The sequence below is a fragment of the Engystomops pustulosus genome, chromosome 10 (assembly GCF_040894005.1).
Source record: "Engystomops pustulosus chromosome 10, aEngPut4.maternal, whole genome shotgun sequence".
In the NCBI taxonomy this organism is placed as follows: Eukaryota; Metazoa; Chordata; class Amphibia; order Anura; family Leptodactylidae; genus Engystomops; species Engystomops pustulosus.
This window is the reverse complement of record NC_092420.1, coordinates 56494533-56517302: the sequence shown is the minus strand read 5'-3', so window position 1 is coordinate 56517302 and position 22770 is coordinate 56494533.

Below are 22770 nucleotides of genomic sequence, written 5' to 3'. Positions count from 1 at the left end.
AACATTGAGATGAGCTCTGTTACATTAGTGGACACTAAAGTTCATGTGACCATGGTGATGTTATCTACCCTGTATGTATCTGATTACAAGAAATCACAGCAGCCTTAATGGAGGATGGGAGGTCGAAACTCCCTGCCTGCCCATGGAAAGGTCCTAGTTTCCCTCCCATTGGTTAGTGAACTTACTAAACCTAGGGCAGATCAAAACTTCTCAGTGGAAGGTCATGTGTTGGTGCTGTCATTAGATCTGGCTGGACCCACAGCACAATTTGACATTAATCATGGCTCTTCTCCTATGTTTTCACTAGGAGTTTTGCATATCTTCTCTCTCCAGGTTCCTAGGACAGATTGGGATCCAGATGGGTGTTCAACCCACCCCTGGATCCAGAAAATGTAGCCTATAAACTGCTAACATGTACCATAATACCATAATCTTCAAATGGAAAAAGGATCCGGCACTCACAATTTAGGTGAAGAAATCCTTTTCTTTATTGGTTAAAATCCGACATAGCGATCACAAATACAGGTGCATCCTAATATTAGCAATCAAAAAATAATACCATACTCTATTATGAAAATTTGTCTAGGAGTGTTTCTTTAAATAAGGCTGTACATCTTAGAAAAACTTTGCTTTCTGCTACTCTGCCAAAGGCGTAAGATTAACCTCTCAGAGCCCTTGCAGATAGGGTCAGCTGCAGGACTGTATATTGCAAAGTTTGCAAATAAAGTCATAGTTCTTGGCCTGACATAAGCTAACAAGATGTTATTTCCACAGTTGTCCATGATAAATTCAGAATGTTTTAGTACACCACAGAAAGGTCGACCCCTTTACAAGACAAATGTACCTACAGCTGAGAAACATGCACCTATCATCTCAAAGAGACAACCAAACCCACAAATGATGCAGTTTGGCACAAATCTAAGGAGATAATCATACTAAGTTGCTTTATAATACAAAGTACAAAGTTCAAACTATACTGCAGAATAACGATAATGACCCAACACAACCCTCCAGCTGGCTGCACGCGTTTGGTATATGCTCCTAGGTCAATCTCTCCATGAAGAAGGCAGGTTTTGATGTTGTTGTTGTATAAGTGGGATTTAGAAATTCCTTCCATCACTGCAGTTAATTAAGTTGTAAAACTGCACAGTGTACACATCTCCCAAAGGTGGAATTATACGCAGACAAATTCTGACTGACAATATTGTCAGCCGACCAAGGGAGACGTAGCGCATTCATTTTGAGAAAAAAGGAAACCTAGAATTCCCTTTGCTGGGTTCGGATGTGCCTGCAATCCCTGATGTATCTGCTGGAGAGTTGATCTGACAAACCATTTCCATGTATCAAGAAAATCTAAGACACACCAGGAAAGGGCTGAAGTTTGATGGGTGAAGTATACACTGAATTGTGCTATTTACCAAATGCAGTTTTGACTTTCTTTTTACTATTTTAGAAAATGGATTTCATAAATTTGAAAATACTTATGTTTTGTGTCACTGATGCATAACCCAGAGCTCACTCAGTATTCTATTCTCCACTCTTATAGCATAGATTGTAAAATGCTTTAGCAAGAAAAAAATCCTGCTATTGGGCCATGAGGGAAATATAATCATGACAGAACCCTCCAAAGTTGCTTTTGCTGTTGTCGGTATTGCTGGAAATTGTGTCAAATTTTATAAAATTGTTTGATGTTTAATAAATTTGTCACCACTGTACTTATAATACTGACCTGAGATGTTGCTGTACTTTATACAACAACACTTTACTGAAGTGATAGCAGCAATTTAAAAAAAATATATGAATATTTCATAAATATGGGAAAAATCAGACTAACCACTCCTACTTTACCACCCACATTTTAAACGTAAAGTAAGCATAGACGTGCCGCCTCTTTGGCTTAAGCAAGCACAACGTATACCAAAGAAAAGTGAGTCAAGCTAACAATTTATGATTAGCACAGGCAACTGTCTTGTTTGTAAAAGTTGTGCTGAAAGGTGCAAGGGAGGCTAAAAGTATTATTATGCAGCGGGGTAATTAAAGTATGTAGGAGCATTGACAGGAACCTGTCAGTATGTTTAACGCTGTAAGGTACCAGCAAAGACCTCCACTATTTAACTTACTTGTTTGGGTTTTTGGGTACTGTTGTTAACAGAGGTAAAAAAAGGCTAGAATCCTGGAGATAGGATCACTATGTACAATGATGATGTGCTGGTGGTCAGAATTGAAGTCAAGTCACTGGTCTGCTCCTGCAGTAGGGATTACATACCAGACATATTTGGGGAGATTTGGCCACCAAAGAGCATATAAGAGACTGCAGGAAAGGGCTGCCATGGTCACCCCAATATTTAATTATTTCCCCTCATTGGGCTGTGCTTCCCTCTGTACTTGCTTCTGTTCCATCAGGAGCTCCGGCCAATGAGACAATCATGGGATTTGACCACCGAGCCTTGCTGAAAGCCCCTGCACCAGCCGGCACATTGATCGATCCATCCTGTGCAGCAATGCAGCTGACACCTCCTTGGGGTCCTGTGGGGTCCTCCTGCCCACTTTCCACCTAAGAAACAATGGCATCTCCACGGAAGGAACATTCTAGCCAGCAGAGTGCCTCTCAGCTGAGCTGCACTCCTAGGGCACAAGCTGTAGGAGACCAGGGCAATGCTATATATAGCCTACCCCCTAATGGGTCTCTTTTCAGACCATATCTCTCCTCTCTACATCAAGGAGACACATTTTAAGACAAGGCACATGCCTACTATAAATAATAGATACTATCCTACTCATTATCATAGTACCAATCCGAAAGGCAAATCCAAGGGGGTATCTGTCTTAATACATAAGGTCCTAGATAGATAGTGAAATTGATCCACAAGCTAAATATCTATTTTTGAAGTCTGAAAACCAGGGGCTCGCTGACTTTATGGGCTGATCTGAATATGGTGCCTAACCTTCTTCCTGATTCCTCTACAACCTGCTGCTCTATTTCTTACGAGATTAACAGGCTTGGGAAGAGTCTGCATTCTCTACAGCTATGTGATGCCTGGAGAATTCACCACCCTGAGGTTAGAGATTACTCTTTTTGTTCTCCAACAACTCCTATGGTAGGATCAATTGTATTCTTATTCAACATGTCGATCATGGTGGATATTGGCATTGGGTGCATATGCCAATCAGATTATGCCACTGTTTTCTGTGCCTCTTCACAATTGTGTCCCAGTTGTTGATTCTTCACCCAAAAAAATTCAATTTTATATCTTTTATGTTTGAGACCTGAAATGTGGAAAAGGTTGGGCACTATATATATATTGTTGAGAGAGAGAGAGATATGTTAATATATAATGTATATAAAATAAATATCAAAGAATAGCAGCACTCCGAGACTCCAGTGAAAAAAATGTGTACTTTTTAGTTCCTAAAATTAAATATCATGCATCATAAGTAGATTTCATGAAATAACTGCAAGCATCAAATAAGAAGCAATGATGAATTTTATAGTTTGTGTACAATACAATATCACAACATGTCTGTTTCATTTGCCATGAAAGTTACATGTTCTGTTTCCTATCCAAGCTACACTGAGCTGTTGATGACGCTTGTCATATTTAAGACAGGTTGAGGACTAGAGGGAGAACTAAAATTCTAATTGAATGATGATCATTCTCTCAGAGATTCTCAGCTAGATTTCCGTGAACCCAGGGTTCTACACAAGTAAGCTCTACATAAATACTTCAAATCTCTCAAAATTTTTCACAAAATCTTTTGTAGTGGTGGGGGTCAGTGCAGGCAAGGAAGGACAGTAAACTCAGGATTCAAGTACAGTGGAGAATCAAATATGACTAATATTAAGGTTGTATTAGAAAGTGCTGGCAGGAATTGTTCATGTGGTCATTTAGACATAGGGGGATATTTATCAGGACCTCTGCGCACCGCCAGTGGCGTAGAGGCCCTGAAATAATCGCAAATGCTAGCTTATTGCTAGCTTTTGCAATTATTTTCCCCAATCCGCCACCTTCACGCCAGTGGGGCGTGAAGGGGCGTGAAGGGGGGACGCGGGAGTGGGCCCGCGTGGGGCATTACTGTCCCCGCGCCTGCGCACTCGCTGCTGTCGGCGACTTTTCATACGTGAAAAGTCGCCGGTTGCGTCATTTTCTACGCCAGGCGCTGTGCTAATGGATTACCAGTATTCTCCAGAAATAGGTTCTTTGAGAGTATCTTTAATTCTTTGGGTTCAGTCTCCAGACCTATGGTGGTCACCTGACCATCAGCAGTTCCTTATTTAGAGAATGGATGGCGCAGGTCTAAAAAACTAACTATTATTATGTTTCATTTGCTGCTTGATCTTCCACTTTCTTACCCTTTTCAGATCGGGGAAGGACCACAAATAAATATTGTAGAAATTGTGTATGCCATTCAATTCAACTCAATTTGATGAGTACCATTTTTTTCAGACTATAAGGCGCACCATCAATAAATGCTTCTAAAATGTCTAGGTTGATATATAAGGCGCACAGGATTATAAGGCGCACCTGATTATAAGGATGAATGACTAGCAGGTGGCAGACCTGTGCACATGTTGTCTGTAAGTACGGTTCATATATAAGGTGCACTGGACTATAAGGCGCACCTTTGATTTCTGAAAAAATCTAAGGATTTTTTGTGCGCCGTATAGTCTGAAAAATATGGTAAACCTGCCTTAACCCCTTCGTGTCTATGCCATTTTAGACCTTTAGGACCAGGCCTGATTTTAAAATTTTGCCCTGTGTCATTATAGGAGGTTATAACTTTTTGACACTTTAACATATCCAGGGGATTTTGAGATTGTTTTACCGTCACACATTGTACTTCAAAGTAATAGAAAAATTTTGATGATATATTTTGTGTTAAGTTATGAAAAAAACTTAAATTTGGCAAAAATTTCTAAAAATTCTTCATTTTCATAGTTCAAAATGTTCTGCTTTTCAGGCAGATAGTCATAGCACCCAAGTAACTTTATAACTAACATTTCACGAATGTCTGCTTAATATCGGCATAGGGTTTTATGCATCCCCTCTCTTTTCTAGGTTGTTAGGAGGTTCAGAATTTTGGGAGCAATTTTTCTCATTTTTATGAAAAACGCCAAAACCCTTATTTAGAGGCACCTGCTCAGCTTTAACTGACTTTGAGAGGCCTAAACAGCAGTAAACCCCCATAAATTATGCCATTTTAGAAAGTACACCCCTCAATGTGTAAAAAATCAACTTTAAGAAGTATGTTAACCCTTTAGATGCTTCACAGTGGTTAAAACAAAATGGAGGTCTAATTTACAAGCTGTCATTTTTTTTAGACAATATATTCATTTTGGCCAAAAATTAAACCGTCACAAAGTATTAAATGACAAAAAACTCCACAAAGTTTGATACCCAATGTCTCCCGAGTATGAGGATGCCCCATATGTGGTGGTGACTGCTGTACGGGCGCACGGCCGGGCATAGAACGGAAGGAGGCGCCATTCAGAGCAGATCTGCAATGTCACATCTTACAGGCTATAAAATGTTTATTTTTTTTGTAATTTGGATATATGGGGGATTATTTTTTTGTGGATGAGATCCACTTTTCAGGTACATCATTTACAGGGGGGCTCATAGCCAATAATCAGATTTTATTAACTCTTTCTTGGTGGTGGTTAAAAAAATCATTAATTCTTGTTTATGGTTTTTAGCATTTTTTTCCTCGGACGTTCACCGTACCATAAAAATAATGTGTTATTTTTATTCTATGGGTTATCACGATTACGGCGATACCCCATTTGTATGGCTTTTTTATGGTTAACTTGTTTTGCAGAATATAGAACTCATTTTGTGAGACATTTACTTGTTTTTGTATCGCCATGTAACAATGGGCAGAACATTTATATTTTTTTGTTTACAGCGCTGGTTTAGAGCTTATTTTTTGCGGGACAAGCTGTACGTTTTCTTGGTATCATGTTGGGGTACATTTTACTTTTTGATCACTTTTTATGCACTTTTTATGCGGTCAGATGTGAAAATGTAATAATTTTTGTGAGGTTTTTTGTGTTTTTTTTTTTACGGCGTTCACCGTACGGGTTCAGTGACCATTTTATTTTATTGTACGGGTTGTTACGGACATTGTGATACCCAATATGTTGTGGGTTTTTTGGTGATTTTCACTTTTTTTATGTTTTATATGATTACTGCATGGGACGGGACTTAATGGGACTTTTATTCTTTTTAAATAATTTTTTTTTAGTTGCACCTTTTTTTTTAACTTTTTTTTTACTGTTTTATTTTGTCCCAGGGTGGGACATTAACAAGTGATCATTTGATCACTTGTTCATTGTAATATGCTGCAATACTAATGTATTGCAGCATATTACATAGTCAGCCTATGCATTCTGCATAGGCTGACAGCTGCACTGTTAGATCGTGCACAGTGCACGATCCTAGCAGGCAGCTGCCATAGGCAGCCCAGGGGACCTGATCGTGCCTCTGGGTTGCCATGGCAACGATCGGCACCTCCGTGCCCTGCACAGAGGGTGCCGATCGTCGCGCCGATACACCATAGACGCCGCGGTCACTATGACCGCGGCGTCTATAGGGTTAAACAGTCGGGATCGCGATAGTCGCGATCCCGGCTGTTACTGCGGGATCCCAGCTACCGCGTACCGCTGGGATCCCGCGGCGATCGCAAGGGCTCAGCTTCTGAGCCCGGGCGATCGCCATGACGTGATTTTACGTCAAGGTGCGGGAACTACCCGCATCCTATGACGTAGAATCACGTCAGGGTGCGGGAAGGGGTTAATGTTTTGGTCTTAAGTTCCTTCTTTTATTTAACATCTTCCCTGAGAATCACAAATTCCATTCAGGTTTTATTTTGCAAATAACTATTTCCTTCGGGAAAGGTCCCATGGGTTGGCATCAGACAGCCCTCTTGATCTAGCAAAGGAGAAGGTTTTAGCGCGGAATACACAATCTATATGCAGTAATAACAGAGCTCTCGCTTGCCTCCCACACCATTGCTTAGCTCTACACAAGACTGCAAAGATGAAATAAAGTGACTGATGGATATATCTCTCCCTGACATTATAGAAATTCTGTTCTGTGGCTAGTTTTAGGCGTCTACTGATATAGACTAACAACCTCAGAACTAAATACATATTATTTTCTAAAGTGCACATCTGTACACAAAACATTTTAAGATTCTGAGTCTGATGCATCCTTAAAATTGTCCAAATTTAGGTAATCTGCAGTTATAGAACTTTATCAATTGAATGATTATTGACAACATGCTAATTGCAGCTTCTGAAGATCCTTGTGATAATCTACTATAACAGGAATTGTTCTTAGTTTATATCCAGTTAAAGAATACCTTAAAGAGTACCGATTGATGCTGGGCCCCTGATCAATTCGGGGTTTGTTTTTAAATCCATCCACCAAGTCAAAGAATATGGTCCCAAAATGATTTTACTGCAGGCCTTTTAGCGGCACATATAGCTGCTATGGTATCCCACCCGACACTGATCAATAATATAAGAGCAATATAAGAACAATATTTTAAACATTGTTATATAAGGATTTAAACACGCCTGATAAATCTAAATCTAGAAATGAAGCAGACTCTTAATTTGGACCATAAGGTCACGAATTAAAGGTATTGTCCAATTTAAGCACATTACAGCAAATAATTAATATTGTTTGTGTAAAAATAAGTTATTACATTTTCCAATACACTTTCTGTATCAACTTTCTAGATCTCTGTTTGCTGTCATGCAACAGGAAGCTTCATTGTTAGCTTCCTATAGATAAACACTGTTCCATGGTCATGTGATGTCATGGTGTACAGCTCATTTGCATCACACAGCAATGATTACTGTAACGGGTGCTCCGGCGACCCAGACACAGGCACACACGTGTTCCTCCCTGTTTCCCAGTACGGCTGTCCCGGGCTGACTTACCTTCCCGCGGACCTGCGACGGCCCATGTGTTCCGAAGTGTGTGTCCCCGACGTCCTAGGGTGTGCAACCTGCCGGCTCTCTGAAATTTATCAGGCCTGTGCACCGCTAATTGGTGCTGGCCATCCGCTGATCTAATAAATGTCCTTCCTCTGTCATCCCTGACCGATCTTTGTGCTTCCATGCCTCAGAGAAAGCTGTATTCCAAACCCTGTGCATTTATCCTGATTTCCCGTTGTGACCTCGGTTCTGATTCTGACCTTGCTTCTGTGCTTCCTTCCCTGACTACGATACAGTGCTGCCTGTCCTGACCTCCTGCCTGTCTCTGACTATGATTCTGCTCTTCGACTCCTGTGGAGCGACCTGGTGGTACCACGCCATGGTAAGTCCAACCCGCTTAGCGGCGGGCTCGGATGAAAGCCAGGTGCCACTTAGACTCTGCTCCCAGGTGTTGGCTTACACCATCGTCCGTGGTGATACAGTGGGCCCACTACCACTGATCCTGACAATTACACTGTGCATTATAACGAGCTGCACATGGACTGGTGTCTATCGACAGGAAGTAAATAATGAAGCGTCCTGTTGCATGACAGAAAACAGAGATCTAGAAAATGGTGAAGTAAGTATATTTTAAAATTGTAAAGCTTTTCATACAATATTACTTATTTGCTGGAATGTGCTTAAAGTGGGAAACCACTTTAAATAGATTTAAAAACCTATATCTAACATGCAAACCCAACTCTGGGAGATGAATGTTGCATTGTCTTGAAGATGTACTTTGCTGCAAGTTTACATTTAATAATAGAGGTTATCATTTCCATTGTGCTTAATGCAATAATTTATTTGGTTTAAATAAAAGTTATATTTTATGGCTAAATATCAATTGCAGTGGGAGATCAGTGAGATTTTGCAAATGCAAAACCTGCATAATGAAGCAAATGAAGCCAATACCAGCCGCTAACTACATTGAGTGAAAGAGACAATGAAGCTACCAGGAGGAGTCATGTTTGAAAGGGGACAATAGTGCTACTAGTGGGACAGGGTTACAAAGGGGACAATGCTGCTGCCAGTAGAGAGGGTTAGAAAGGTAAAAATGCTGCTGCCAATTGAAAGGGTTAGAAAATGGGCAATGCAGCTTCTAATATGCAAAAGTTTGAAACGGAAAATACTACTACCAGAGTTAAAAAAAGGCACAATGCTGCTGCCGCTAGGACAGGGTTAGAAATAGGACAACGCTACTGTCAGTAGTACAGGGTTAGAAAGAGGACAACGCTGCTGCTAATAGGAGAGTGTTAGAAACAGGACAATTCTGCTTCCAGTAGGACACAGTTAGAAAAGGGAAAATACAGCTGCCAGTAGGACAGGGTTAAAAAAGGGACAATGCTGCTTCCAGAAGGACAGGGTTAGAAAAATGACAATGCTGCTTCCAGTAGGACAGGGTTAGAAAGGGGACAATACTTCTGCTAAAAGAGCGTTAGAAAAGGGACAATACTGCTGCTGATAGGACAAAGTTAGAAAAGGGACAATGCTGCTTCTAGTAGGACAGGGTTAGAAAAGGGAAAATGCTGCTTCCAGTAGCACCGGTTTAGAAAGAGGACAATGTTGCTGTGGGTAGGACAGGGTTAGAAAGGGGAGCAATGCTTCTACTAATAGGAGAGCGTTAAAAAATGGACAATGTATCCTTTTGGATCAGCTATTTGCATTTTACTGTAATTTAAAATTCAGAGAGAGAGAGACAAAGAGAAATGCAATCCCTCTACACAAATAAGTATATGCGCCCACAGCTGGATATGTAAAGACACATACATAGCAGACATCCGCGCCGCTTTGTACATTCATAAACATTGCAGTTATTAATTTGCAGCACACCGGGCTAGAAAGGGAATGAATCGATGCTGTAATTACAGGTCTCTGATACATTCATTCTGCATGTCTGGTAACATCATGCTGATAATTACTGAGATTTGGCATAGAACAGAGTATAAACACAGCCAATAAATTCCATCTTGGGCCGGTCTCTGACAGGACAGCTGACAGCTCCCATTTACTGGCTGCCATTGTAGTCGAAGTGAACGAGGTGCTAGGGCGAGGGGTCAGGAGCAGCTCAATACCTGCCTGCTATCTACAGGACCAATTACCTGTCGGACAGAATCACTGTGACAGCTTTTAACAGGGGCACCACCTGCTGGCTGCTGCTGGAGCGACAGTAACATATATAAATTGTACAATTCACTTTTCTGTTATAAAATCCAATGTTGACTCTTGACTTTTTCTTATTCTTTCTGTGCATTTCTACAGAGTGGGTGTATTTTATTTTAAACACATGCAAATTCCAATTCTGCTTACTTAATGACTAACTTTTGAGTTGAATAGCTAACTTCATTTTATTTAAAGGCGTTATTTGTCACATTTGCGAGAATGTGTCATGATGGCATGACATGTACTTCTGAGAGCAGCAAGATATAATGTTTTAATCACAGTTTGGAGTGATTTTACTGATACAGTCACCAACCTTTGGAATTCAGATCTGCTGGCAACGTACAGCTGCTATTCTGGGTTACACAGCAGTGGAAGCTGCTGAGAGAATTAATTGTCTGTAAAACCAGATTATATAATAATAAGCCCAATGTAAAATAGTTACATATACAAAAACCTGTCAGCTGAAGATTCTTTAGCTGTTATAGGGGTGATGCTACAGTACTGTACATTTACATTGAGAAATACCATGGTAACTGGACATCACTATTGGTAGATTTATGCTGCCACCCTATAAAATAGTGACAGACACTCTGATTTCACTGGTCCCTTACTGTTAGTTTCCATAAAATTCCACTTTATATAAGTTGTATCCACATCTTCATAGCCATGATTAATGGCTTTCTCTCACTACCGTTTCCTCATAGCTGACAGCTTCCTCCTTGTGCACCTTAATAGATAGAAAGTTATCAATCAGCAGCTCTAGAATCAGAGTACTAGCTTATGAATATTAACAGGATATTTATTTTAATTTATCTTCCATATACATACATCTCTTCACTTGAACGAGGTAAAGAAATGTACCTATATGAAGATAATATGCTATAGATGTAGCCATTTTGTCCCTTCAGCAACAAGATTGTTGTCTTTGGATATGACCACCACTTCTGGAGTGATTGCTGACAGAAACTAATTGTTTTTGTGTTTGAAATTGCTAGTATAGTAATGAACATTTAATCCAAGTGGCCGGGTGCCTCAATAGAGCATGTGTGGTCACTGCTGCCAGAGCATGTGGGTGGTCATATCCAAGGACAGCTGTCTGGTTTCTAAGGGATAGCATTGCTACATTTATCTTCACACACGTGACACGCAAAGCTCATGAAGATACTGTACTACCATGGGCGAGTAAGAAGTCTGTCGGCACGAGAGTAGGGTGGCACGAGAAAAGATTTAAATCAAGAAGTTAGAACACATACACCACCAGAACCAAGTTACAGACACAAACTCCAAGTAAGCAGCACTTACAAAGTTACAAAGCTTCAGCTTGACCTCCATGAGACCGCTTGGAGTTGTGTTGGTTAGAGCTGTGCCCCTGTGTAGAGATGAATCGAGTAATCCCATGCACCACGTAGGAGCTATATTTGTCAGAAAACTCTAATCATTTTTCATCTCTGGACAACCCCTTTAACTGCAGTACTCAGTGGGGGTTGCAGAATATGGCAAACAAAGCTCTATTTTTAAAGTTAGTTAAACATAAATATATATTTCTTAACATGTATCACAGGTGGGAATGAAAAACACTGGCTATTGTCAGGTGTGCAAACTTTTGCCTAAGTGCAGAGAATGCTGAAAAACAACTTATAGTTGCCAATCCTCATGCTTCCAGCGATGGTCCTGAGCACTAGCATTTCTGGAGTGGAGAAGTGTCCATACACAAAAAACAGCACTGCAGCCCATCATTGGAGTCAATTGTTTCATACCGAACACAGCAGAGTCCAGTGATTGTCCAGAGTGTCACATGGACCTGCTGCACTATATATACTGGGGAAGGGGGCTGGCTTTATTTTGGGAGAATCCTGACTATATACTGGGGCATGGGGCTGACTATATACTTGGGAAGGGGGATGACTATGTACTGGGGAAGGGGGCTGGCCATATACTTTTGGCAGGGGCTGGATGGCTATATACTAGTGGTAAGGGAACTGATTAGCTATACACTGACTATGACCAATGCATTTCCCATTCTAGGCTTATATTCAAGTCAATAGGTTTTCCCAGTTTTTGCGGTAAAATTAGGGGCCTCAGCTTATATTCGGGCTGGCTAATACTCAAGTCTGTATGATGATTCACTAATAAAAATCTCTCATGCACTGCCACATGGCCATCTTAAAAACCTATATATGCCATAATAACACTGCCCCCTATACAGTCACAGTCATAATGCTCTCCCTCCTCAAAACAAAAGAAGTCCCATACATATAGTAGTCATATTCATGCTTCATTTATTATAGGGATTAGTGTGTCTATGCTGTACCATAGTTGCTATTTACTCTTGTAACTCTGGCTACTCACTGCTAGCATTTAGGGCTGTGATCATGTGACTATGATGTCACTAGAGGTCGTACATGCTACAGTTTACAGTGTGAAGTGCTGTATATATATACAGTAAGAAAAGATCCAAGCAGCACTATCAAAACAGAGAATGGGTCAAGCTGAGAAAGGCTCACTGTTTGGAGCCGAAACATTGCTCTTTCACATGGAATAAATTCACTAAGGTATTTTTTCACTACAATCTGCTCTTTTTTTCCTTTCACTATATATATACAGGCGGTCCCCTACTTAAGGACACCCGACTTACAGACAACCCATAGTTACAGACGGACCCCTCTGCCCCATGTGACCTCTGGTGAAGCTCTCTGGATGCTTTACTATAGTCCCAGACTGCAATGATCAGCTGTAAGATGTCTGTAATGAAGCTTTATTGATAATCCTTGGTCCAATTACACCAAAAATTTTGAAACTCCAATTGTCACTGGGGCAAAAGAAAAAAAATTGTCTAGAACTTCCATTATAAAGTATACAGTTTCGACTTACATACAAATTCAACTTAAGAACAAACCTCCAGACCCTGTCTTGTATGTAACCCGGGGACTGCCTGCATATATATATATATATATATATATATATATATACACTCACCGGCCACTTTATTAGGTACACCATGCTAGTAACGAGTTGGACCCCCTTTTGCCTTCAGAACTGCCTCAATTCTTCGTGGCATAGATTCAACAAGGTGCTGGAAGCATTCCTCAGAGATTTTGGTCCATATTGACATAATGGCATCACACAGTTGCCGCAGATTTGTCGGCTGCACATACATGATGCGAATCTCCCGTTCCACCACATCCCAAAGATGCTCTATTGGATTGAGATCTGGTGACTGTGGAGGCCATTTGAGTACAGTGAACTCATTGTCATGTTCAAGAAACCAGTCTGAGATGATTCCAGCTTTATGACATGGCGCATTATCCTGCTGAAAGTAGCCATCAGATGTTGGGTACATTGTGGTCATAAAGGGATGGACATGGTCAGCAACAATACTCAGGTAGGCTGTGGCGTTGCAACGATGCTCAATTGGTACCAAGGGGCCCAAAGAGTGCCAAGAAAATATTCCCCACACCATGACACCACCACCACCAGCCTGAACCGTTGATACAAGGCAGGATGGATCCATGCTTTCATGTTGTTGACGCCAAATTCTGATCCTACCATCCGAATGTGCAGCAGAAATCGAGACTCATCAGACCAGGCAACATTTTTCCAATCTTCTAATGTCCAATTTTGATGAGCTTGTGCAAATTGTAGCCTCAGTTTCCTGTTCTTAGCTGAAAGGAGTGGCACCCGGTGTGGTCTTCTGCTGCTGTAGCCCATCTGCCTCAAAGTTCGACGTACTGTGCATTCAGAGATGCTCTTCTGCCTAACTTGGTTGTAACGGGTGGCAATTTGAGTCACTGTTGCCTTTCTATCAGCTCGAACCAGTCTGCCCATTCTCCTCTGACCTCTGGCATCAACAAGGCATTTCCGCCCACAGAACTGCCGCTCACTGGATGTTTTTTCTTTTTCTGACCATTCTCTGTAAACCCTAGAGATGGTTGGGCGTGAAAATCCCAGTAGATCAGCAGTTTCTGAAATACTCAGACCAGCCCTTCTGGCACCTACAACCATGCCACGTTCAAAGGCACTCAAATCACCTTTCTTCCCCATACTGATGCTCGGTTTGAACTGCAGGAGATTATCTTGACCATGTCTATATGCCTAAATGCACTGAGTTGCTGCCATGTGATTGGCTGATTAGAAATTAAGTGTTAAAGAGCAGTTGGACAGGTGTACCTAATAAAGTGGCCGGTGAGTGTATATATATATATATAGAAGGGTTCGCAAAAATACATTGCAGCATAAATATGAGTTTTATGTTGTGCTTTCGGAAGTAACCAGAGAAATCTAGCAAAATAAATAACATGATTCCAGTAAGTCTTCAAGTTCTCTCAGTCTGTCACAATCCAATATCTATTAAATTGTGCTCTGCACATTGCCAGTGTGTCAGATAGAATAAGTCCCTGTATAGGATACATTTGCTCTTCATTCCTAGTTGTGACCTTCGAGACAAAGCATCCTGTCTGGGGAAAAAAAAAAAACTAATTTATGGAGCTGCTGGAATTAGACATTTTCAGCATCTCTTTGATTTCATTACATCCTTATCAATGGATATTAAGATTGATCTGTGTGTAGCTGCAAGTAACATAATATGAGAGTTAGGAGATTAAAATTGCTTTCTAGATCAGGTCAGAAAAAAAAAAGACTTTCAGTTCCCACGAGGAAAAGAATATAGTGGGTAAAAAATATTAGTGCCATTAAATGGAATATTTCCTTCCATTACATTAAGGAATAGACCTGGGATATGATATGAATAGAGATGAGCGAACATGCTCGTCCGAGCTTGATGCTCGGTCGAGCATTAGGGTACTCGAAACTGCTCGTTACTCGGACGAATACTTCGCCCGCTCGAGAAAATGGCAGCTCCCGCCGTTTTGCTTTTTGGCGGCCAGAAACAGAGCCAATCACAAGCCAGGAGACTCTGCACTCCACCCAGCATGACGTGGTACCCTTACACGTCGATAGCAGTGGTTGGCTGGCCAGATCAGGTGACCCTGGGATAGACTAGCCGCTGGCCGCGCTGCTCGGATCATTCTGTCTCTGGATGCCGCTAGGGAGAGAGCTGCTGCTGGTCAGGGAAAGCGTTAGGGTGTTCTATTAGCTTACTGTTAGGCAGGAGTGATTCTCAAAGAACCCAACAGCCCTTCTTAGGGCTACAATAACGTTCTACTTTTTTTATTTTAATTTGCATCTTTTACCATTTTGTGAGGAATTAGCAGGGGGACTTGCTACCGTTGTGTTTAGCTCTTAGTGGCACACATATCCATAGCAAAGACCGAAGTGGGAAAATTCAGTAGGGGTTGGATTTCTATTAAGCAATAACTCAGTGTCATCTCATCTGGCATAGTAGTGTGCTTCCTTTGATACTTGGCTAGAAAATAGCCATAGGAGAATACAAACAGCTTCTTGAAGCCTACAGTAGCGTTCTATATATTTGATTTCTGGTTGATCTGCTGGTGGCTGTAGTTTCTGCAGTGCATGTACTTGCCAATTCTGAGCAATTTGTAGTGAGACTTGCGACCGCTGTGTTCTGCGCTTAGTGGCGCACATATCCATAGCAAAGGCCGAAGTGGCAAAATTCAGTAGGGGTTGGATTTCTATTAGGCAATAACTCAGTGTCATCTCATCTGGCATAGTAGTGTGCTTCCTTTGATACTTGGCTAGAAAATAGCCATAGGAGAATACAAACAGCTTCTTGAAGCCTACAGTAGCGTTCTATATATTTGATTTCTGGTTGATCTGCTGGTGGCTGTAGTTTCTGCAGTGCATGTACTTGCCAATTCTGAGCAATTTGTAGTGAGACTTGCGACCGCTGTGTTCTGCGCTTAGTGGCGCACATATCCATAGCAAAGGCCGAAGTGGCAAAATTCAGTAGGGGTTGGATTTCTATTAGGCAATAACTCAGTGTCATCTCATCTGGCATAGTAGTGTGCTTCCTTTGATACTTGGCTAGAAAATAGCCATAGGAGAATACAAACAGCTTCTTGAAGCCTACAGTAGCGTTCTATATATTTGATTTCTGGTTGATCTGCTGGTGGCTGTAGTTTCTGCAGTGCATGTACTTGCCAATTCTGAGCAATTTGTAGTGAGACTTGCGACCGCTGTGTTCTGCGCTTAGTGGCGCACATATCCATAGCAAAGGCCGAAGTGGCAAAATTCAGTAGGGGTTGGATTTCTATTAGGCAATAACTCAGTGTCATCTCATCTGGCATAGTAGTGTGCTTCCTTTGATACTTGGCTAGAAAATAGCCATAGGAGAATACAAACAGCTTCTTGAAGCCTACAGTAGCGTTCTATATATTTGATTTCTGGTTGATCTGCTGGTGGCTGTAGTTTCTGCAGTGCATGTACTTGCCAATTCTGAGCAATTTGTAGTGAGACTTGCGACCGCTGTGTTCTGCGCTTAGTGGCGCACATATCCATAGCAAAGGCCGAAGTGGGAAAATTCAGTAGGGGTTGGATTTCTATTAGCCAATAACTCAGTGTCATCTCATCTGGCATAGTAGTGTGCTTCCTTTGATACTTGGCTAGAAAATAGCCATAGGAGAATACAAACAGCTTCTTGAAGCCTACAGTAGCGTTCTATATATTTGATTTCTGGTTGATCTGCTGGTGGCTGTAGTTTCTGCAGTGCATGTACTTGCCAATTCTGAGCAATTTGTAGTGAGACTTGCGACCGCTGTGTTCTGCGCTTAGTGGCGCACATATCCATAGCAAAGGCCGAAGTGGGAAAATTCAGTAGGGGTTGGATTTCTATTAGGCAATAACTCAGTGTCATCTCATCTGGCATAGTAGTGTGCTTCCTTTAATACTTGGCTAGAAAATAGCCATAGGAGAATACAAACAGCTTCTTGAAGCCTACAGTAGCGTTCTATATATTTGATTTCTGGTTGATCTGCTGGTGGCTGTAGTTTCTGCAGTGCATGTACTTGCCAATTCTGAGCAATTTGTAGTGAGACTTGCGACCGCTGTGTTCTGCGCTTAGTGGCGCACATATCCATAGCAAAGGCCGAAGTGGGAAAATTCAGTAGGGGTTGGATTTCTATTAGGCAATAACTCAGTGTCATCTCATCTGGCATAGTAGTGTGCTTCCTTTGATACTTGGCTAGAAAATAGCCATAGGAGAATACAAACAGCTTCTTGAAGCCTACAGTAGCGTTCTATATATTTGATTTCTGGTTGATCTGCTGGTGGCTGTAGTTTCTGCAGTGCATGTACTTGCCAATTCTGAGCAATTTGTAGTGAGACTTGCGACCGCTGTGTTCTGCGCTTAGTGGCGCACATATCCATAGCAAAGGCCGAAGTGGCAAAATTCAGTAGGGGTTGGATTTCTATTAGGCAATAACTCAGTGTCATCTCATCTGGCATAGTAGTGTGCTTCCTTTGATACTTGGCTAGAAAATAGCCATAGGAGAATACAAACAGCTTCTTGAAGCCTACAGTAGCGTTCTATATATTTGATTTCTGGTTGATCTGCTGGTGGCTGTAGTTTCTGCAGTGCATGTACTTGCCAATTCTGAGCAATTTGTAGTGAGACTTGCGACCGCTGTGTTCTGCGCTTAGTGGCGCACATATCCATAGCAAAGGCCGAAGTGGCAAAATTCAGTAGGGGTTGGATTTCTATTAGGCACTAACTCAGTGTCATCTCATCTGGCATAGTAGTGTGCTTCCTTTGATACTTGGCTAGAAAATAGCCATAGCAATAGGATAGGATTGTTTGGTTTTAAAAACTCAAAAAAAAACAAAAAACACAAAAAAAAAAAAAAAACACAAAAAAACACAAAAAAAAACAAAAAGAAGTAAAAAAAAAAAAAAAGTTATAACTCTCATTTTAAAAATGTTTAACCCGAGGGCTAGGGGTAGAGGACGAGGGCGGGGACGTGGGCGTCCAACTACTGCAGGGGTCAGAGGCCGTGGTCCTGGGCGGGGTGAGACACCACCTGCTGATGAGGGAGCAGGGGAACGCCGCAGAGCTACACTCCCTAGGTTCATGTCTGAAGTTACTGGGACTCGTGGTAGAGCACTGTTGAGGCCAGAACAGTGCGAACAGGTGATGTCGTGGATTGCTGACAATGCTTCGAGCAATTTGTCCACCACCAGTCAGTCTTCCACGCAGTCCACCCATGTCACCGAAATCCCCACTCCTCCAGCTCCTGCACCTCAGCCTCCTCCCCCCCAGTCTGCCCCCTCCCAGGAAAATTTGGCATTTGAACCGGCATACTCTGAGGAACTGTTTTCTGGACCCTTCCCACAGTCACAAACCACTTGTCCGGTTGCTGCTGAGCAATTTTCCGATGCCCAGGTTTTCCACCAGTCACAGTCTGTGGGTGATGATGACCTTCTTGACGTAGTGGAAGTGTGTAAAGAGGTGTCCGACGATGAGGAGACACGGTTGTCAGACAGTGGGGAAGTTGTTGTCAGGGCAGGAAGTCCGAGGGGGGAGCAGACTGAGGGATCGGAGGATGATGAGGTGACAGACCCAAGCTGGGTTGAGAGGCCGGGTGAACACAGTGCTTCTGAGACGGAGGAGAGTCCTCGACCTGAACAGGTTGGAAGAGGCAGTGGTGGGGCCAGACGGAGAGGCAGGGCCAGAGCTGGTGCATCAGCGCCACTGTCAACTAGTGAAGCTCCCGTGGTGAGGGCTCTTGCGGCGAGGGCTAGATCTTCAGAAGTGTGGAGGTTCTTTAAGGAAACACCGGATGACCGACGGACTGTGGTGTGCAACATTTGCCAAACCAGGCTCAGCAGGGGTTCCACCACTACTAGCTTAACTACCACCAGTATGCGCAGGCATATGAATGCTAAGCACCCCACTCAGTGGCAACAAGCCCGTTCACCTCCGGCCGTGCACACCACTGCTCCTTCCCCTGTGTCAGCTGCTAGTCAGCCCCCTGCCCAGGACCCTGGCACAAAAACCCCATTGTCGCCTCCACGATCCTCCACAGCATCCACCAGCGTTCAGCTCTCCATACCCCAGACGCTGGAGCGGAAACGCAAATATAGTGCAAGCCACCCGCACGCCCAAGCCCTTAATGTGCACATCTCCAGATTGCTTAGCCTGGAGATGCTGCCCTATAGGCTAGTAGAGACCGAGGCCTTTCGCAACCTCATGGCGGCGGCCGCCCCTCGGTATTCGGTCCCCAGCCGCCACTACTTTTCCCGATGTGCCGTCCCAGCCCTGCACCAGCACGTGTCAGACAACATCATCCGTGCCCTGACCAACGCCGTTTCTGACAAGGTCCACCTGACCACAGACACGTGGACGAGTGCTGCCGGGCAGGGCCACTATATATCGCTGACGGCACATTGGGTTAACTTGGTGGAGGCTGGGACCGAGTCTGACCCTGGGGCTGCTCATATACTGCCGACGCCGAGGATTGCGGGGCCTACCTCGGTCCAGGTGTTTCAGGCCTACTATGCCTCCTCCTCCTCCCACCCCTCCTCCACCTCCTCCTCCGAACTACCATCCGTGGGCACGGCGCCATCAGTCGGTAGCTCTAGGCACAGCAGCAGTGCCGTCGCTAAGCGACAGCAGGCGGTGCTCAAACTGCTGAGCCTAGGCGACAAAAGGCACACCGCCCAAGAGCTATTACAGGGCATCACGGCGCAGACTGATCTGTGGCTGGCACCGCTGAACCTCAAGCCGGGAATGGTTGTGTGTGACAACGGCCGTAACCTGGTGGCGGCTCTGCAACTCGGCAGACTGACACATGTGCCATGCCTGGCCCATGTGTTAAATCTGATAGTTCAGCGTTTCCTCAAGACATACCCCAATCTGTCTGATTTGCTCACGAAGGTGCGCCGCATCTGTGCGCATTTCAGGAAGTCCAGCCCAGATGCTGCCACTCTCAGGGCAGCGCAGCGCCGCCTCCAACTGCCCGCTCACCGACTGTTGTGCGACGTGCCCACGAGGTGGAATTCAACACTGACCATGTTATCCAGAGTTTACCAGCAGCGCAGAGCGATTGTAGACTGCCAGATGTCAACTTCCACCAGAACTGGTAGTCAGGTCAGTCAGCTTCCTCAAGTCTACAATGAGGAGTGGACGTGGATGTCTGATATCTGTCAGGTGCTGAGTAACTTTGAGGAGTCAACACAGATGGTCAGTGGCGATGCCGCCATCATCAGCCTCACCATCCCGCTGCTTGGCCTGTTGAAAAACTCTCTGGTCAGCATGAAGTCGGAAGCTTTGCGCTCGTCACAAGAGACGGGGGAAGAATATTCCCTTGTTGATAGCCAAAGCACCCTGAGGTCTGTTTCTCAGCGCATATCGGAGGAGGTGGAGGTGGAGGAGGATGAGGAGGAAGAGGAGGAGAATGTTGGCGAGACACAAGAGGGGACCATTGTTGAGTCCTTCACTGTTCAGCGTGTATGGGCAGAAGAAGAGGAGTTGGAGGAGTTGGAGGAGGAGGAAATGGACAGTCAGGCCAGTGAGGGGAGTGAATTCTTACGCGTTGGTACTCTGGCGCATATGGCAGATTTCATGCTAGGCTGCCTATCCCGTGACCCTCGCGTTCAAAGAATTTATTCCAGCACCGATTACTGGGTGTTCACTCTCCTGGACCCACGGTACAAGCAAAATCTTCCCACTCTCATCCCTGGAGAGGAAAGGAGTGTGAGAATGCATGAATACCAGCAGGCCCTGGTGCACAAGCTGAAACAGTATTTCCCTTCTGACAGCGCTAGCGGCAGAGTGCGTAGTTCTGCGGGACAAGTAGCGAGGGAGAGTAGGCGAGCAGGCAGCTTGTCCAGCACTGGCAAGGGTACGCTTTACAAGGCTTTTGCCAGCTTTATGTCACCCCAGCAAGACACTGTCACCTGTCCCCAGTCTCGGCAGAGTAGGGCTGATCTTTACAGAAAGATGGTGAGGGAGTACGTAGCTGACCATACCATCGTCCTAAATGATCACACAGCTCCCTACAACTACTGGGTTTCAAAGCTGGACATGTGGCACGAACTGGCGCTGTACGCCTTGGAGGTTCTTGCCTGCCCTGCCGCTAGCGTCTTGTCCGAGCGGGTTTTCAGTGCAGCTGGTGGCATCATCACCGATAAGCGTACACGCCTGTCGACTGACAGCGCTGACAGGCTGACGCTTATTAAAATGAATAAAGGCTGGATTTCTCAGAATTTCCAATCTCCACCAGGTGAAGGAAGCTCAACCTGAATAATTGATCCACTCCTCCTCCTCCTCCTCATTTTCCTCCTTCTCCTCCTCTTTGTACAGTAAAGCAGAGGAAAATGGCTATTTTTTGACAGGGCCCACTGGCTCTTGCTATAGTACTTCATGCATTTAATTTTTCTGGAGGGCCACCTACCCGGTCCTCTGTTTGAAACAATTTTTGTGAGTGCCACATACAGGCACTCAATCTATTCCATTTTTCTGGAGGGCCACCTACCCGGTCCTCTGTTTTAAAAAATTTTTGGGACTGCCACATACAGGCACTCAATCTATTCCATTTTACTGGAGGGCCACCTACCTGCTCCTCTGGTTTGAAACATTTTTGGGACTGCCACATACAGGCACTCAATCTATTCCATTTTACTGCAGGGCCACCTACCTGCTCCTCTGGTTTGAACAATTTTTGGGACTGCCACATACAGGCACTCAATCTATTCCATTTTACTGGAGGGCCACCTACCTGCTCCTCTGGTTTGAAACATTTTTGGGACTGCCACATACAGGCACTCAATCTATTCCATTTTACTGCAGGGCCACCTACCTGCTCCTCTGGTTTGAACAATTTTTGGGACTGCCACATACAGGCACTCAATCTATTCCATTTTACTGGAGGGCCACCTACCTGCTCCTCTGGTTTGAAACATTTTTGGGACTGCCACATACAGGCACTCAATCTATTCCATTTTACTGCAGGGCCACCTACCTGCTCCTCTGGTTTGAACAATTTTTGGGACTGCCACATACAGGCACTCAATCTATTCCATTTTACTGCAGGGCCACCTACCTGCTCCTCTGGTTTGAACAATTTTTGGGACTGCCACATACAGGCACTCAATCTATTCCATTTTACTGGAGGGCCACCTACCTGCTCCTCTGGTTTGAAGAATTTTTGGGACTGCCACATACAGGCACTCAATCTATTCCATTTTACTGGAGGGCCACCTACCTGCTCCTCTGGTTTGAAACATTTTTGGGACTGCCACATACAGGCACTCAATCTATCCCATTTTACTGGAGGGCCACCTACCTGCTCCTCTGGTTTGAAAAATGTTTGGGACTGCCACATACAGGCACTATCCAAATTAAATTGTCTCCATAGCAGCCTCCACACGTTGTCTCCATTGCTACCTCCAAAAGTCGTCCATATAGCTGCCTCCATACATCGTCCCTTTATCAAACGAGGTGTGTCAGGCAGAAATTTGGGTTGTTTTCATGGATTCCACATCAAAGTTGTTAACTTTGTCGCCACCCTGCTGTGTTATCCACAAAATATACTGGCAAACTTTTACCATTTAGGGATATTATTTCAGCGCTTCTTGCGCATCTGTTTACATTCCCCTCACCCGGCATATCCTAAACTTATAAGAACGCTACTACACTTGATCTTATACAAAAGGTTCTTAGAAGTGCTGTTTGGGGAGTAGCCTAGAGACAGGGGCTTGGATTGGCGAAAGCT